The sequence below is a fragment of the Pleurodeles waltl genome, chromosome 9 (assembly GCF_031143425.1).
Source record: "Pleurodeles waltl isolate 20211129_DDA chromosome 9, aPleWal1.hap1.20221129, whole genome shotgun sequence".
Taxonomy (NCBI): Eukaryota; Metazoa; Chordata; class Amphibia; order Caudata; family Salamandridae; genus Pleurodeles; species Pleurodeles waltl.
Window position 1 is genome coordinate 190027504 of NC_090448.1, and position 19739 is coordinate 190047242.

A 19739-nucleotide genomic window follows, 5' to 3' on the forward strand; every position below is an offset into this window, starting at 1 on the left:
TAAATGTTGAAGATAAGATGTGAGATCCAATGACAGAAGCAGAGAGGACAATCCAAAGGCATGCATTGGTTCTGATCCACACAGTCAGGGATACTCCCTCATCGAGTCTCCTAGTTGTCGACGTGGTGTCCTCAAGCAGCGGTGTGGTGTCAAATTGTTTGCGATGAAGACTATACGTCATCGTCTAGCTGCGCAGTCAGTGATGTGAAAGTGATAGTTTGGAACTGAGGGCGATTCACTGGATCCAAGCCACTCAGTTGGTGTTGCAATGTCTTTTTCCTCAGCGGTAGCGGCAATGCAATGGCATTGGGGAAAGATGCTGCAGTTCTAATTGATGCAGTGAATGTGATCCGTGGATTTCTGTAGAACACAGCTGCAGACCCCTTTTCCAAGATCCCTGGACTAGTTTAGCACCACTTAACAGGGTAGTCCTCACAATTGATAGAGTCCAGAAGCTGTGGCAGCATTTGATGTGCCCGAGAATCAGGATTTGGGGAAAGTCCAGCAGAGTTCCAGCAGAGTGACAGTCTCTTTAGCAGCACAGCAATCCTTCTTCCTTGCAGAATGCCCTCAGGTTCAGAAGTGTACTGATTTTGTAGGGTCAGAAGTCTAGTTCTTGTATCCAGTGGTGCCTTTGAAGAGGGGGTAGACTTGAAAGAGAGGATTTAGTTTGAACTGCACTTAGTCCCTGCCCTTCCTTCCCCGGCCCCAGAGACAGTACACAGAGTTATGCACCACTTTCAGAGGGCTCAGGACCTAGCCCATTCACATGTGTCAGCCCAGGATTGGCCATCAAGATGTAGATGGCCACCCAGTCACACCAGAGCTCCTTTTGTGTGTGGCTATCTTGTGGGAATGCACAAGATCCCAGCTGTCACCCGCCCAGATGTGTATTTAGAGACAGACAGAAGGTACTAGATGATTTAAAGCAAGAAAATGCCAACTTTCTAAAAGTGGCATTTTCAGAATTACAATTTAAAATCTGTTTTACCATGAGTTATGACTTTAAATTGTGATTCCAGAGACAACAATCTTGAGGGTCCCATCTATTCTCAATTGGAAATTACACTTAAAAATGTAACAAGGTAATCCCAATGTTAGTGTATAGGAGAGATAGGCCTTGCAGTAGTGAAAAATGAATTTAAGAGTTTTTCACTACCTGGACATGTAAAACCTTTTTAATACACTGCACCATCCCTTTGGAGCTGCCCAGGGCCTACCTTAGGGATGGCTTATATGTATTAGGTTTGGACCTGGCAACAGGGTTAACTTAACAGGTCAACATGGCTGCTCAAAACTGCACACATAGGCTCTGCCATGGCTGGCCTAAATCATGATTACAGGGCTAACTAAGTGGGTGGCACAGTCAGTGATGCAGGCTTACTAGTAACATTTACTTTGAAGGCCCTGTACATTAAATGCTACTAGTGGACCTGCAGCACATGTAATGCACTTTACCAGGGCTGTATAAATAAATTATATATGCCATTTGTAGATAAGCCAATGGCAACAGATTTTAGGGAAAGAGCACATGCACTTTAGCATTGGTCAGCAGTGGTAAAGTACCCAGAATCCTAAAGCCAGCAAAACCAAAGTCAGCAAACAGGAGGTCAGGAAGGCAAATATTTCAGAGGAAACTACACAAAAGATCACATGTCTAACCCGTGTTTCCCCCATCTGAAAGTGGGGAGAGTTACCCAACCCCTTGGGTGTTCTCTTCACTAAGGCAGAGGGACCTGGATAGACTGTCACTATTGGTGTAGTCTGTTCCAGGATGGTGTTTCACCATACATTCTATTCCCTGTAGAGATGGACCACCTCAACAGTTTGCGATTCTCACCCCTGATCTGCATTAACCATCTGAGGGGCCTGTGATCTGCCTGCACCCGGAAGTGAGTGCCAAACAGGTATGACCTTTTCTTCTTCAGTGCCCAGGTCACAAAAAAGCCTTCCCTTTCTATCACACTCCAACTCTGGTCCCTCAGAAGTAGCCTCCTACTGATGAAGGCTACAAGTTGATACAGGGCCTCCTCATTTAGCTGTGAAAGCATGACCCCTACACCAGGCTCGAAGCATCTGTTTGGACAACTAATATGTGGGAGAAGTCAGGGACCTTGGAAACAGGTGCTGTACTCATGGAGTCCTTCAGGGATCATAAGCTTTCTGGCACACCTCAGTCTAAATCACCTGAGCAGGCTGCTTCCTCGAAGTCAGCTATGACAAGGGACAACAATAGTGCCATACCCCTTGATGAATCTCCCTTAATAACCAATGAGCCCTAAGAAGGCTCTTGTTTCTGTCTAGGTCTTGTGGGAGTAGGGGCTAGCTAGAATGGTCTAAACTTCGCCTTTGAGGGGTTGCACTTTTCCACCTCCTGCTTGTTGACCCAAGTAGACCCATGAATCCTGTCCTGTCTGGCAGCTACTTGCTAGTCAGGCCTGTCCTCTGGAGATCCTGAAGCACTTCCTTAAGGTGGCACAGATGATCCTCCCAGTAAGAGCTAAAGACTGCAATGTCATCTAGGTAGGTAGCATTGAAGCTCTCCAGTCTAGCTAGAACATGACTGACCAACCTCTGGAACGTGGCAGGTGCATTCTTTAACCTGAAGGGCATGGCCCAGAACTGGAAGTGCCCTTCTAGTATATGGAATGCAAATATCTCTTTTGCCCCTTTTGTCAAGGCAATCTGCCAGTACATAGATGTAAAGTTGAGTGTTTTGAAGTACTTTGCAGCTCCGAGTCAGCTTTGGGGATGGGGTGTGCGTCATTCTTGGTGACCTCATTGAGCCACTGGTAGTCCATGCAGAACCTAAGTTCAGGTATGACACCTGGAGGGGACACCTTTGGGACCAACAACACTGGGCTGGACCAAGGACTCTCTGAGGACAGGATTACCCATACCACCAGCATCTTGTAGACCTCCTCATAATGCTGGCTCCCATACTATTAGCAACCTGTAATTTTTGTTCTTTACAGGTGTGCTTTCCCCAGTATCAATATCATGGGTACACCAAGTAGTGAGTCCTGGGGTCAGGATGGAAAACAAACTTTTAAACTCCCTTCGCACCCAGCAGCAGTCTCTCTGTTGGTCTAGGGTCAGTGTAGGGGAGAGGCTGACACTTTCCACTGACCCATACTGCTCTGTGGTAGACAGGAGGTCAGGGAGAGACTCACTTTTCTCTTCTACCCCATCACCTGTGACCATGAGCATGGTAATCTGATACATTACATCTTGAAGTGGGGTTTGAGGTGATTTACATGCAGGACCCTCAAAGGGTTCCTAGGAATCTTAAGGTCCACCAGGTAGGAGGCATCATTCTTGCACTCCTTTACTTCATAGGATCTAGACCAGTGGTCTTGCAGAGCTTGGGGGCTTCACAGACGCCATCGCCCATACTTTTTGGCTAAGCTTAAACTCAACTAAAGTGGAGTTTCACGTCCTCCTGGATGACATCCAGGTTCTCTGAGGCGAGTTTCCTGAAAGGTGCTGTCTGGTTGTGAAGGGCCAGCATGTAGCTGACCACAGCCTGGAGGGGTTTCCCAAAAGCTTTCTCCCAGCCCTCCTTTACCAAACTGAGAGGCCCAATCACAGGGTGCTCCTATAGAATTAAAATGGAGCTGAATTCAATGACCTCATGAAGGAACCCTCCATAGGCAAACAACAGGCATGGCAGGAGAATACCCCACGTATGCCTCATGGGTAAGGGTAGACCCATAATCATGGCCTTGAGGGCTTGGTTGAACCTCTCAACCAATCTCTTGGTTCGGGGGTGGTAAGGAGTGAAGAACTTGTAGGTTCTCCCATATTCCTTCCACCTGGCCTGTATGTAGTTGAACACAAGTTGGGACCCTGGTCAGATACCAAATCCTTAGGGAAACCCACACAGGTAAAGGTCCCCATCAGTGACTCAGCCACTGTGTGCACAGTCCTTAAGGGGATGGCTTTCGGGTACCAAGTAACATGATCCACCAAGACCAGAACAAATTGGTTGCCTAAGGCTGTCTTGGGGCCCAAAGGCCCAATAATGTAGATGGCCACCATCTCAAAGAGGGTACCAATGGCATGGAAAAGTTGTAGGGGGCCTTACACTTCCCCCTGCTAATCACCTGGCAAGTAGGACCGGGCCTACAGTACACATAGGAACCTGAGACCCCCCCACTCAAAGGGAACAAGAGTCACTGGGGAGTGGCTCTTGCAGTTGTCAGCAGCAACATCTTGGTGGAACACTTTAGGGTCTACCTGCTCTGAGGACACCAGATGACACCTGACAGTTGTCACTCTGGCCATTTATGGTGACCCACTGACTGTACTTCCTAGTACTGTCAGGCATGTAGGATTCTTTGTACCTTCTCGCCATCATCTAGAAACATATACTATACTGTCCTCCAATTTATGTGTGCCAATCTCTTCCCTAAGTGCTACACTAGCCAGCCACAATGATTGGCCACCGGTGGGCGCTGTGCCTACTGGAAGACTTGGCATCACCTTTGTAGTGTCCTTCCTGGAGACACTCATAGCACTTAGGGGATACCTTCTCTGAAGATTTACTGTCAGAGAACCATTTGGTTTTCTTCTCAGTAGTTGGATTGGAGCCCTGACCCACAGAACTAGTTTTTGGCCCTTTTCGAACTCGTTATTTTTATTCTGTCCCACCTCATTCTTCTGTTGAGGACCCTGGCCACCCATGTATGATCCTGCCCAAGATCCCTTCTTGTAAACACTGGTGCTGATCTAAAGGTCCGCCTCCTTAGAAGGTACCCTGGTGTCAGAGAATGTACTGTCAACAAGGTGTTGGCATGGATCTAGAAAAACAAAGACTGAACATGTAATATTTTGCAATCATGTTATATAGCCCCTGGTAAGCCCTTACCTCACTGCTCTTCACCCAACCGTCTAGTGCCTTAAAAAATAATCTACACATGCAATCCAGGTCTGTTGGGATACTGTCTGACTGTCACTGAAGTTCTGTGTTTAAATTTCTCGGCCAGACCAAACTTCCTAACTGGGGCCTCCTTCATGGGGGGATTCCTCACTAAGGGCCAGATGTAGCAAAGGTTTTTACCCATTCTGTGTCTATGGGAAAAAGTGTTCGTACATATGGCCCTAAGCCTCTCCCTTCTATGGCCAATAGAGTGTCACTCTCTTCACTAGGGATGTGCCTCCACAGATGAGCTCCAAAATCCTCCTTAGGGACTCTGTGCATCTGTAGAGCAATTTCATAGGCCATAAACCATCTGTTTATGTTGTTTCCCACCACAAAGTCAGACACCAAACCCTTGGGTATGTGGACCCTCCTGCCAGAGGGCACTGAAGAAATGCTGCCACCAACTAGGCTGCATGTAGCCTTTCTGGCTTTGAGGGCCAGCTCTTTCAGGTTAAACTTTTGAGCCAACATCATTTTCCTCTCCTCATGGGCAATCTTTTTTCCACCACGGCTCCCTCCTTTACCTGCTCCAACTTTAGTTTCCTCTCCTTCCTTCTGTCCTCCAGCTCCTCTGGGGACAGGCCTCTTGATAAAATATTGATCCTTGCTTTGGGGGAACATCCACTTCATTGGCTCCATGCCCACCAAGCAGCTCCTAGTAATCCTGGACCAGCTCCACATCATCCTCTATTATGTAATCCTCCTCCTCTGGTGCCTCTTGGGCTGCTAACCAGGTCCTCAGCACCTTTTGCAAATCCGCCTTCCTGGGGAAACCTTTTGGATACAGCCTAAACCCCTTGCAGAAATCCTTGATCTGGGCCACAGTGTAACTTTCCAGCAGGGCAAGCTCACAGTCTATTTTTGCAGGCATGGGCTCAGATGTAGGACCTCCAGTCAGAGACATGATTTTGGAAATAAACACAATTGCCAATCAGGGAGAAGAGAAACATGAAAAATAGCAATCAAAGAGAGTAGGGAAAAATTGCCAATGAGAATCAGAGACAATTGACTCGAATTGGTCCTATATTTGGATGATAGTGTACACCAAATTACTGTAAAGTACTGCACAAACACAAGTCCTATCCTCACATGTGATCAATAACGTTAGAAAGTGGGTTTCTCGTGTGGGTGGAGTGTCAAAACAAATCTGTGACCTCTGCCTCACTCTGCGAATGGGTGATTTTGTACTCCGCCACCCGTTGGCACCAATTGGTGCATTGCAACACAAGCGTGAATGGCACCACACGGTTGCTGACGTGCACACCTATCTTGTTATTCCTATTACATGCATGGTGGTGAGTCTACTTTTTAATCTAAGCTATATCTTTGCAATAATCACTTTATCCTAATCATCCTCCCTGATTTACATTTATTTCTTTAGTGTGTGTATTTTAAGTTTTTCCCTTTTTTTTTACTTTCTGTGAATTTTTGGTCTTTTTTTGTTTACCCTTACTTCCTAATGTCTTCCTCTCTATTTCTTCTCTTTCCTCCTGGCTTTTTTTTACTATTCCCACCCAATGCTATGCCAGCGCATGGGAGAGGTGGTGCCAGTGAAGTGGGTACATCGAACCGCACATCCTGCGATCACCGGAGCCACCAAGGGATGCAACTTGGCTCAATTGTTAGTGAGAAGGAGGTGGCGGCACTTGCTATCTTTGTGCATTTCCACCTTCCCTTTATGCAGGCAGCAGATAGCAGGCCCCAGAGTGGGTACAGTCTGTGGGAGCATCGGTCGCTGGTTAGGAGGGTGTGCTGCTGCATTTGCAGATGGGGTTTGTCACACCCAGCAGCAGCTGATCCAACTGCTGGACTGATATCCTGGACCGGAAGCAGAACCTGCTAGACCTCCTGAGCCTTCAAGCACGGGGCTTGTTGAGTACTAGTTATTTTTACTAATTTTATTGTGTCTTACACTAATTCTGTTTTTCAAATAGCATGCTGCTTGCACTCAGAGGCAAGTTAAGTTCATGTAATGTTATGAATATTATCTGATCCAATTTGAGAGAGCCAGGTTCTCTGTGCTGCCTAGCTCTGCTCATTACTGTAGGTGGTCATTTGGGCTAAATATTTAAGAAGCCATGCTGTCTTCTCTGTCCTTCTGTCACTAAGATAGAGGTATTGTGATAGCATTTGTCAAATAATATCAGTGAGTAGAGTTCTCTCTGTCTTTCTTTGTATGTAGCTCGTACAGTTCCAAGCAATGTCTCAGTGATGTGTAGTATGCATCGAATAGGGAAACTGACTATGTTGGTTCATCAAACAGGGTCCTTAATTGCAAAGCAAAGATCATGTGTTGCAATTAATTAGTATTTCCAACTGAAGTTTAGGAAATTTGGAGTAAGGCTTAAATAAGGTTTTGGAAACTAGGAATAGGTGAACTCAATAATATAGGCAATTTGATTTAGAAAACTTCGATGTCAATATGTTACTGCATTTGCCAGACAAAATATTTTCTAGGAGATGAATTGTACCACTGATCTATTTTTGTTATCTTCTTTATTTCCTACATCAGCACCCAAGTGAAAGCAGAGAGCATCAGAGGGTTGGGCCAAGGAAACTGCAATCACCAGTGCCATGGTGGAAGAACGTTCCACCACTATCACCATTGCCATGGCTGATGGCTCTGCTGGCAGCAGTAAGCTCTCATTAATTTTATTTATTTCCATAACTTTTACCTCTCTGCATTAGAATGATTTGTCCTCCTTTTTCTTATACTGTGACCTTTTCTTCACATCCTCTTCATTCTGTTTAATGTTTATTCTTGTTATTCCTCCCTGCATTATCCTTTTTTCTATATTTCTTATTTCTTTAGCTGACTTCCTTGTGTCTGTGCTAATCTGTAGCTTAAGCTTTCTTCTGTCTGGTTATTAGGCTGTCCCTCTCCCCTAACTTTTATACCCTGTGGACTGGTAATGTAAGACTAAGAAAATTGATTAGGTAGTCTACTGTGATGACTGCGGAGTTGCAGATCCAAACAAGCTCCCTTCTATGATTGTTTTTTGAGAAGGCTTCCTATTTCTTGCTCATTCTCAAATGGCGAGAAAGTGAGCATGGTTATGGTCACCCCGCAAATGCAGTGTTGTATGTATTATTATTCAGTTTCTCAGCAGTTTGTATGGCAGTGCAGCATGGCAGGAAAGTAATATGAGGACGTTCCCTTTGCATTTGCCAGTCAAAACCGTTTGTGTTTCAATGAACAATCTATTCCGCCCTTTTATTGCCCTTCAAATGACTCACAGTTATCATCATATCTGCACCCCTCTGTTACTGTTGGCTTGACTACTGGCTTTTCTAACATTGTCAACCTACAGGATGCCAAAAGTGATATTGTAGACGGGATAGAATATACTGCAAATGTATTGTGGTTGTATTTTGTTAAAAATAGAAGGGAAGGTGTATGTAGCTTCAAATGTGTGTAGTGTTTTTTGTAGCTGAACAGCCCACCAGTGCCAGGGCCAGCACCATACACCAGATTGTGCATCAGCTGAAGGGGGAGTCTATGCAGTGGCAGGGGCAGAGTTGATGGTAAGTTACATTGCTTGATTATTGACAATTACAAGTATGACCACTGTATTTGTGAAGTGAGGCAGATCCTGCCCATCATCATCTATGACCTCCCTTCCCATGGCACTTCCCAACAGTGTTGGCTGTGCAACGTGCATTTGCTACTGCTAATTTTGCATTTAGAAAGCTTTCAATGGATTGCAAACCAAAACAAAAACAAGATGTCTTTCCCTTCCTTCCCAGTGCCCACTCAGTCACCCACTAGTGCTGCATTCCTTTATTTGTTCATACGTTCTGTCCCAGCCTACCAAAACATTGAAAAAATATTTTAGCAGGTGCCACATTGCAAGACAAGTGGTTCATATGGCTTCCATAATGGATTTACATCTGCTCAAAGTTTTCCCTTTGACATTCATCAACTTTCAATTTCAACTACAGTGACTGATTAAGACTAAGCTTAGCCGCATCATCAGGGACATCCCCTACTATTCTATAGCGAAACCTCTACCGTACATACTCAACCTTTCCCTGTATGCTAAACTGCTGTAGCAGACTAAGGGGGTCATTCCAACCGCAAGGGCCGGGGTTGGAGGATGCACCGCCAACAGGCTGGCGGTGCATCAAGGGCAATTCTGACCGCGGCGGTAAAGCCGCGGTCAGAAAAGGGAAACCAGCGGTTTCCCGCCGGTTTTCCCCTGCCCCTGTGAATCCTCCACGGCGGCGCTGCAAGCAGCGCCGCCATGGGGATTCCGACCCCCTTCCCGCCAGCCTGGTTCTGGCAGTTTTCACCGCCAGAACCAGGCTGGCGGGAAAGGGTGTCGTGGGGCCCCTTAACAGGGCCCCACATTGATTTTCAGTGTCTGCCTAGCAGACACTGAAAATCGCGACGGGTGCAACTGCACCCGTCGCACACCAGCAACTCCGCCGGCTCCATTCGGAGCCGGCTTCCTCGTTGCTGGTGCTTTCCCGCTGGGCGGGCGGGTGGCCTTTTGGCGGTCGCCCGCCAGCCCAGCGGGAAAGTCAGAATGACCGCTGCGGTCTTTTGACCGCGGTACGGTCTTCTGGCGGTTCCCGCCAGGCGGGCGGCTTCCGCCGCCGGCGGGGGTCAGAATGACCCCCTAAGTCAAATTTCCTTCCCTTACTGCCAAGCGAATGTGTTTGACTGAAATAATTTAGGTTTGAAGGCAAGGGTAAGTCCAGAAAGTAAAGTGGGATTAAGGCCCTCATTACAACACTGGGGGTCGGTGTTAAAGCAGCGGTAATACCGCCAACAGGCCGGCAAAAAAAAAAAATTAAATCACGACCATGGCGGAAACCGCCAACATAGACAGCCACTTTAGCACTCCGACCACCACGGCGGTAGAAACAAACACCGTGGCGGTAAGCGCCAACAGACAGGCGGAGGACAAAGTACTGCCCACACTATTACAAGAGGCCTATCCGCCACCTTTTCTGGGGCGTTAACAATGCTATCTAAAGCACGGCGGAAACAGGACTTGGAACGGAAACCACTCACCTCTCGACACCCAACGAGGAACCAGAACGCCATGGAGCCCGAACTACAGGTCCTCCCCATGCTGGTCTTCCTCCTCTTGTATCAGGAGCAGGAAAGACGCTGTTGACCACTGTGAGTACTGCACCTACAACACAGGGGAGGGTGGGAGGGAAAAGAGAGTGACACACACGCAAAACACAATACGCCCACCCCCACCCTCAGCCACAACACCATACACACAAGTACATGCAGCAACATTACATATACACCCCCTCACCCCTGGAAGAACGCAAGGACAGAAGAAAATGATTGTAACAATTGTAATCAAGAGAAATCAGTGCAATTTCAAAAATCAGTCTATACAAAAATGTACACCAACTACACAAGTCCGGATATTAATCAAACATCGTCCGTGGATCAGTATCCCAAAATGCATGGGCGAAGCCCACACAAGATACCTGACTCGAAACAGAGAGAACACAGCAGGGGCATCAGATTGAAATGAAACAGGCACCTCAGGGAGAGGGGAGGGGGGCACCTCAGCCAGATGAACGCACGAAGCCACTGCTCCACGAGGGTGTTCCATGCCCTCTGCTCTATCTTGGGGAGTGCAAAGCCACAGTCTCACAAGTCTTTCCAGTGGGTGGCTTGCCCACTGCTCTATCCTGGGGAGTGCAAAGCCACAGTCTCACAAGTCTTTCCAGTGGATGGTTTGCCCACTGCTCTATCCTGGGTAGTGCAGAGCCACAGTCTCTCAAGTCTTTCCAGTGGGTGGTTTGCCCACTGCTCTATCTTGGGGAGTGCAAAGCCACAGTCTCACAAGTCTTTCCAGTGGGTGGTTTGCCCACTTCTCTATCCTGGGGAGTGCAAAGCCACAGTCTCACAAGTGGATGTCAGTCTCCACTGGTTCTGGTGGGGGCTTTGTGCCCAGTGTGCTTCATCCTGCCAAGGACTGAGGAAGTGGATGTATCTCTCCACTGGTTCTGGAGGGGGCTTTGCGCCCAGAGTGCTTCATCCTGCCAAGGACTGGGGTAATGGATGTGACTCTCCACTGGTTCTGGAGGAGGCTTTGTGCCCAGAGTGTTTCATCCTGCCAAGGACTGAGGAAGTGGATGTATCTCTCCACTGGCTCTGGAGGGGGCTGTGTGCCCAGTGTGCTTCACATGCAGTGTGGAAGGTCCCATTCCCTCACCTGGGTGTGTGTGCCACGAGATTGCCTGGGAACAGGTAGCATGATACGCCATGGAGGCAGAGACACACTCCACCCTGCTGTGACTTCACCTGCCAGCTGCAGGTACAAACAGTGATGAGAGTCATGCCGCATGGATGCTGGGCGGGGTCCAGGACATCTCCTGCAGCCTTGGACGGCTGCCCACTGGGGATGATTGCCATGTCAGCTGTGGTGGCACTGTCTGAGCACATCGCAGGGTTGGTGGCGGTGGTTGCAGCAGTGTCTGTGGCGGAGGTGCTGGCGGTGGTGGATGTGTCTGCACCTGTTGAGAGACACAGCAGGACGTCTCCTGCAGCCTCAGACTGCTGCCCACTGGGGATGATGCTGGGGACTGTTGATGAGGCAGCAGACATGCAGGTAGATGTGCTGGTCGTGGTGCTGCTGGCAGTGCTGGTGGCGGGGCAGGTGGTGGTGTCCGCCGCCGTACAGGTTAGTGTACTGGTTGACAGAAAGGGTGAGTCTGGTCCCTCAGCCAGAGCCACCGTGCCCTGTCCTGACCTGCTCTTCGGCTTGTGTCCCTTCCCCACCTTTGATATTGCTGCTGGTGTCTTGCCACTGTCCCCTTTTGGCTTGGAGGAGCCCTTGCTTGCTGGTAGGTGCGGCTTCTCCCTCCAGCATTTGGGCACCTACTTCACCTTGGCAGGTGGCGGAATGGCCTGCTCCATGGCCTCGCTAGGTGGCACACTGGCAGCCCTGATGGGTGAGACCGGAGTTGCTGGGACCACTGTGCTTGTGAATTTGGTGGCTAAGGTGCTGCGCTGAGACCTGGACAGCCTGGCCCTGAGGAAGGACGGAGGGAGCAAGTGTAGGGAAGAGGTCAATGTTAGCCAGGAAAAGTTTCTTAAGGAAACAAGATTGTACGAGAAGGAAGAAAGTCAAAGGAAACAGCACTCACAGTGAATCACCAAATCAAAATTGACACATTCTTAAATGCACGGTGCTCCTGGCAGGAGGATCTTCCTCCCTCCTCCAATGTTTCTAAAAGAAACCAAACAGCGACAAACAGATGTCAGGGCACTCATTAATAAAAGTTCATTCTCCATGTGTGTCAGATCTTGGTATTTTGTTGACAATCATTAAATATAAGTCGGACCGGGATAGTAGGCAAAGGTTCAATTTAATCTTGAAATTCAATATCCATTAGGGCAACAATAACCGTCCTTGGAAAACAATATCCATAATGCAACAACAGCCAGCCAACACGTGTTTCGTCCTATGAGACAAATATTCTCAAAGACTTCATCAGGGCTTCCATAATAGTTGAAGGGACTTCAGAGCAAAATAAGCTTAATAAGCTCTCCTGGAATCAACATCACAATCAAACTATATCTAGGTATCCCGTATTGTGCCGTACCAAAAATTATGCCGTACTGCTCAATCTGTTAAGTGTAAAGCCCACTTTAATTCAAAATAATGGAGAACCGTGTTCCTGTCCTCCCGCGGCGCTCCAGTATAAAGTAAGAAGAAGAACTTTTGTTCATGAGTGCCCTGACATCTGTTTGTTGAGGAAAAGTTTCTTAGACTCACTGGGACGGGAAGATGTAGAGGATTTGGGAGTGGAGGAAGAGGTAGTGGTGTAGGAGGTGTACATTTGCTGAATTTGGGTGAAGGTGCATGGGCCGGAGGCTGTTGTGAGGTGGATGGCTGTTGGGTGGCTGTGTGCCTGCGTTTGTGTACTTTGGGAGGAGGACTCACAGACACACTGGGAAAGGACACAGGGGACGTGTGAATGGTAGTGGGGATGGTGAGTGTACGTGAGCGGTGTGTGGAGTGGGGGTGCTGGTGATGGAGGTAGTGGCTGAGGATGTAGTGCATGCTGGTGTGAGTGTAGACGAGACAGGGAGGGAGGAGGAGGACGTGGAGGAGGGGGACACAGTGGAGGCAGTGGATGTTGGTGTGTGTGCATGGGGATGGTGCTTGTGTGAGCACCTGTGGGATGTGTGGTGCTTATGTTTGCCATGTCCACTCTTCTGTGTTGATGAGTGTGCATGCTGGTCTGATGGTGTGCTTGGGATAGGCTGAGGTACAGAGGATTGGGTCTGGGTAGTGGAAGTTGGAGGGGGGAGGCTGGACACAGGAACAATGGATGCCATCAATGCTGAGGCCAGAGCCTGAAATGCTCTCTACTGGGCCGCCTGCACAGAATGAATGCCCTCCAGGTATGCATTTGTTTGCTGCAAATGCCTCTCAACACCCTGGATGGCATTCAAAATGGTAGATTGCCCAACAGTGAGGGATCTCAGGAGGTCAAGAGCCGCCTCACTGAGGGCAGCAGGGCTGACTGGGGCAGGGCCTGAGGTGCCTGGGGTGAAGGAGATGCCCACCCTCCTGGGTGAGCAGGCAAGGGACACACGCTGAGGGGCTGCTGGGAGGGCGGTGCTGGTAGGGGGGGTGGCGGCTGTACCTGTTGATGCGGTGGGCACAGAGGTTCCCGCCACTGCAAGGGAGCTCCCATCAAAGGAGGAGTCGCTGTCGCTGGTGTATGCTCCTGTCCCTGTCGTGGAGCTCCCCTCGCCCTCCATCCCACTGGTGCATTCAGACTCCATTACTTCACCCTCCAGGGCCATGTGGGATGCAGCTCCCTCCTGCTCCGGTGCCACTGCTCCTCTGCCAGATGATGCTAATGCACGCAAGAACAGGGTGACAAAACAAAAAGGGAGGGGAGACAGAAGATACACATGGTCAGTGCATTTAACACCACTACCGTTGGTGGACACAACACACAGGGAGCAGCCCTATGCACTAAGCCATGCATTAACAGCGCAGGGGAAAGCACATGCACAAGGGGGACTCTGTCCAGACCCATTTCATGCACAACTGGCACCCATGGGAGCCTGACTAGGTATAGAGGACAAATACCACCTTTGGGGTTGGACTGGGAATGAGGCTGCAAAACAATGGATCTACCTTTTTGCGTCTGCCCTTGCATAGGGGAACCCACAGGCCACCACCCCCACCCAGACACCTCATCAAGCACGCAGAGTCAGTTGAATGAGAGTGTACTCACCCCCTTGTGCCTGCTGTGATGCTCTCAAGCGCCCATCCAACTCCAGATATGCCACCGCCAGGATCTGGTACATCAGGGGGGTCATGGTGCGACGTGCACCCCTTCCACGTTGAGAGGCCATCCCCAGCTGGGCTTCCGCCGTCTTCTTGCTCCAGCTGCGCAGGTCCTCCCATCTTTTCTGGCAGTGGGTGCTCCGTCTATGGTAGACACCCAGGGTCCGCCCTTCCTTGGCGATGGCACGCCAAATACCCTTCTTCTGGTGGGCGCTGACCTAGAGGAAAGTGAAGTAATAATGTATGTTACTATCCCGTACTGTTCTTCTCACACATTGTCTAAAAACCTCCCACCTTGGCCCAGACATACATACACACACAATATCCTCCATGCTGTCCTGTCCCCCTCCCCTCCCTGTTCCACCCACGACACTCAATACAATCTGTGCCATCCACGATGCTCACAGTGTACTCATCTGTTTGTCTGGAGGACCGTACAGTTGTGTGTACTGGGGGTGGACCCCATCCACTAGTTTCTCGAACTCCTCCGAAGTGAAGGTAGGGGCCCTTTCCCCAGACACTGTAGCCATTGTCGCTTCCAGACACAGGTCACAGCAGCACTTGCAGTGTAGGTCCTCTCCTGTTGATGGTCAGGTATCAAGTGAGTGAACAGTTAGAAAATACCGTCCACATCCGCAGTGGTGCGTACCGTAACCGCCGCGTACATCGTCATTTGCTCCTGTAACCTTTAGGGCCCAATGTTAACCAATGCTGAATTGCGCCGCGGTCTTAAACCGCCTACCATGATGGTGTACAATGCCAGCGCAGTTACCTCATTTCCCTCGTCCCACCTTATAGGTCAGGCAGCCGTCATTTCAGGGGGCCACATGGCAGGCCAAACAACTGTGTCACACCTATTTAGGCCAGGAATACGGACAGACAAAGGCACATAGAGCAATTGTTACATTTTTGAAAAACAGCATTGTGACACCTAAGTGTTGTATGACCCTTTGCTCACCGTTCTCCTCCAAAGGGTACGTCCACTGGGGCAGGTGATGAGATGGTGGCATGCTCTGGTGTACAGACCCCTGGTGGACTTGTCGACAATGGATGAGAGACACATAATTATCACTTACAGACTTGATCGTGCAACAATCAAGGAACTGTGTGCCCAGTTGGAGCCAGACCTGATTTCAGCTATCCGCCATCCCACAGGAATACCCTCTCTAGTGCAGGTCCTGTCTGTACTCCATTTCCTGGCCAGTGGGTCTTTTCAAACAACAGTGGCCATGGCATCTTGGATGTCCCAGCCAATGCTCTCTAACGTGTTGTCCAAAGTGTTGTCTGCCCTGCTGAAACACATGTGCAGCTACATTGTTTTCCCTCAAGTGGAGGATTTGCCCACAGGGAAAGGTGACTTCTATGCCCTGGGACATATCCCCAACATCAGTGGTGCCATTGATGGTACACATGTGGCATTTGTCTCCACCCCCGCAGGAATGAATAGTTGTACAGAAACTGGAAAAGCTACCATTCTATGAATGTGCAGATGATGTTTTTGGCAGACCAGTACATCTCCCATGTGAATGCCAAGTATCCTGGCTCAGTGCATGTCGCTTACGTTTTGAGGAATAGCAGCATCCCTTATGTGATGGGGCAACTCCAGAGGCACCGTATGTGGCTAATAGGTGAGCCTAAAGTCCCCACATAGTTTCATTTGCTGTCTGGGTATGGGAGATTCTCTAATGTTTGGAGTATGTCTAGCAGTTGTCCCTCGATATTTGCAGTTGACTCTGGTTACCCCAACCTGTTATGGCTACTGACCCCAGAGAGGAATCCCAGGACAGAGGCAGAGGAACGCTACAATGAGGAACATGGGCGAACTAGGAGGATAATAGAGCACACCTTCGGCCTCGTGAAGGCCAGGTTCCGGTGCCTCCATCTGACAGGTGGCTCCCTATACTCCTGAAGAAGGTGTAACAGATCATCGTGGCCTGCTGTATGATGCACAACCTGGCTTTGCGATGCCAGGTGCCTTTTCTGCAGGAGGATGGGCCTGATGGTAGTCTTGTGGCAGCTGTGGAGCCAGTGGACAGTGAAGAAGAGGAGGCAGAAGAAGAAGATATAGACCACCGAAACAACATCATCATGTAATACTTCGAGTGAGACACAGGTAAGAAGATGGAACTGCTTCCCACGTCTCATACTATTGTAGTACCTAGCATAAGTCTGCCTTTTTACCTCTGTGTATGGACCCTGACTTGTCACTTTGGCTTTTCGTTTCACAGATCTGGGTCTCAGAAATTTTGCAATTACACATTTGTGAAAGCAATGACTGACTCCAGATTGATTTGTGATTCAAGGGTGTTTATTTCTATGCAAATAAGTGGAGGGGGTGTGAAATGGGCTTGGGTGATGGTGGAGAAATGTCCATGGCAGAGTCCAGTTTCCTGGTCTCACAGGTGCATTGTCCAATGGGGCATAGGAAGTGGAACATTGGCACTTTAAGGTGGGCAGGATGACAAAGTGGGACAGAAGGGTGACATTCAGGAGGGTCTTATTTCCTGACAGGGGTCTTGGCAATGTTTTCTGTCTTGTTCCTGGATCTCAGGGACTGTTTGAGGGCCAGTTCTCCTTCTGCAGGGGGTGGGGTGCTGGTGGCCTGTTGGTCCTGTGGCGGTGCCTCCTGTCTACTAGAGCCGACAGAGGTGGAGGGCTGTTCATCGTCCAGGCTTGTGTCAGGGGCCCGTTTGTGTCCCGCTGTGTCCCTCATGGTGTTGACAAGGTCTGCCAGCACCTTGCAATGGTGACCAGGGTGGTATTAATGTACTTCAAGTCCTCCCTGATCCCCAGGTTATGTTCCTCCTGCAGCCGCTGGGTCTCCTGAAACTTGGCCAGTCCCATGCCCACGGTCTCCTGTGAATGGTGGTAAGCCCCCATGATGTTGGAGAGGGCCTCATGCAGTGTTGGTTCCCTGTGCCTGTCCTCCCCCTGTCACACAGCAGTCCTCCCAGCTTCCCTGTTAGCCTGTGCCTCTGTCCCCTGAACTGTGTGCCCTCTGACCCCAGGTCCCAGATTGTCTTGGGTTGGTGGGTTTGCCTGGGGTACCTGTAGTGGTGAACACACTGCTGATTGATGTGTCCTGGGGACAGAGGGATGGGCCCACTGGGTGGGTGCTGTGGCGGTGTTTCCTGAGGGGGGAGGTTGAGTGGTGGTTTGAGACTGTGTCAGGGGAACCAACTGTCCCGAGGTCCCTGATGGGCCGGGCTGGTCATCTTGATCCAGGCGTGCAGAGCTGCTGTCATCAATGTGGGCCTCTTCTGTGGGGGGGACTGGATATGTCTGGCACCTACTGTTCGGTGACATTGGGTATGGGTCCTGTTGGGGTGTAAATGCATAGTTTTAGTATCTGTGTGTGCCATCTTGTGCTTTGGGTGAGGTACCTTCTACTCCTGTGCTTGCATAATTGTGTTTGCCCTTTTGTGATAGTTGTTTTGGGGTATGTGTGGGTATCTGTACAGGACATGCTTTGGTGACGGTGGCTCATGCATAGATGTTGCATGCAGGGCCTTGGTATTGAGGTGTGTGGGTTGTGATAGTGGGACATATGTGAGATGATGGTGTGATGGGCTGAGGGTAAGGGGGGTATGTGATGGCATGCAGGTGGGGTGGGGGGATAAAGTAGTTAACATATGACTTACCAGAGTCCAGTCCTCCTGCTACTCCTGCGAGGCCCAAAGGATGCATGATTGCCAAGACTTGCCCCTCCCATGTTGTTAGTTGTGGGGAAGGAGGTGGGGGTCCACCACCAGTCTTCTGTACAGCAATCTGGTGTCTGGATACCATGGAACGTACCTTCCCCCATGGTCGTTCCACCTCTTCCTGATGTCATCTCGTGTTTTTGGATGCTGTACCACTGCTTTGACCCTATCAACAATTCTCCACCATAGCTCCATCTTCCCTGCAATGGATGTCTGCTGCACCTGTGATCTGAATAGCTGTGGCTCTACCTGGATGATTTCCGCCACCATGACCCTGAGCTCCTCCTCTGACAACCCAGGGTGTCTTTGAGGTGCCATGATGTGGTGTGGATGATGTGTGAGGTGCTGTCTGTTGTGATGTGTGGGGGGATGTGTTGGTGTGTGTTGTTTGAGGTGATGGTGTTGTGTGTCTTTGGATGCTGGTGTTGTGTTAGCTAATCTCTCTCTCTGGCCTTCTTCAAAATTTTTGGTTGTAAGGGGCTGTGGGTAATGTGGGTATGTGTTTTGTAGTGGTGTGAGTGTGTGGGTGTGGTGTGTGTATGTGTATCAGGTGTGTATATTTCGAATTGTCCAATGTGGCTGTGTTTTGTAAGTGTGTGTGTATTTTGAGGGTGGCGGTGTGTACCGCCAATGGATTACCGCGGTTGAAAGACCGCTGTGTTGATTCGTGGGTCATGATAGATGGGCGTAGTTCTGTTGGGGTGACGGTGTAGGTTTTGGTATCGCCAGTTTATCACTGACCTTTGGTGTGGCAGACTTGTGTGGGTGTCTGTATTGTGGCAGGTTCCGAGCTGTGGGTCATAATACCTGTAGCGGAATTCCGCCGCCGCAACGGTATGTTGGCGGTCTTCAGCACAGCGGAAAGTGGGATTTACCGCCAGGGTTGTAATGAGGGCCTAAGTGTCTGTATCTTTGTGTTTTGTGGATAGGTTTCTATTTGACAACCATGCCCAATAATATCTACATATCCTTTTCCTTTGCTGTACTGCAGGGCATCATTTTGCCCGACATCTACTTAAAGCAGACACTACATATGTTATCCACAAGTTATACATGCCGTGTATGACATATTACTTATCTGCCTCTTTGGAGTCTTTGTGGAATTGAAAGAAATTTGGAGAAGAGCACAGTTGTGGGAATCAAAGATATGTTTTTCCATTGCAGATGCCCCAGCTGTAGACTGCAGAGAGTAGCAAATTTGCACTCAATGTGCTAGTTAACACGGCAAGACTAGCATACTTGTACTCTATAGTGTATGATGCCTTACACCTTTATCAAAGTTATTTTTCTTTTTACACACAAAGGGGGTGATTCCAACTCTGGCGGGCGCCTACCGCCGCCCGCCAGGCGGAAACCGCCATTTGGCCGCCATGCGGGCAAATTTCCACGGTCCCCATTCCAACATTCCCGCTGGGCCGGCGGGCGCTAACCAAGTGGGAATGAGGCTGCAACACAGGAGCCGGCTCCGAATGGAGCCGGCGGTGTTGCGGCGGTGCGACGGGTGCAGTTGCACCCGTGGCGCGTTTCACTGTCTGCTAGGCAGACAGTGAAAAGCTGGCCGGGGCCCTGTTAGGGGGCCCCAGGACACCCCTTACCGCCAGCCTCTTACTGGCGGTGAAAACCGCCAGAAACAGGCTGGCGGATTCTCCCAGCCGGGGCAAAAACGGCGGAATACTGCCGGCCCCGGCAGGGCGACCGCGGCTTTACTGCTGTGGTCAGAATGCCATTTGAAGCACCGCCAGCCTGTTGGTGGTGCTTCCGTCATTCGTGACCCTGGCGGTCCAAGACCGCCAGGGTCAGAATGACCCCCAAAGTATCTTTGAG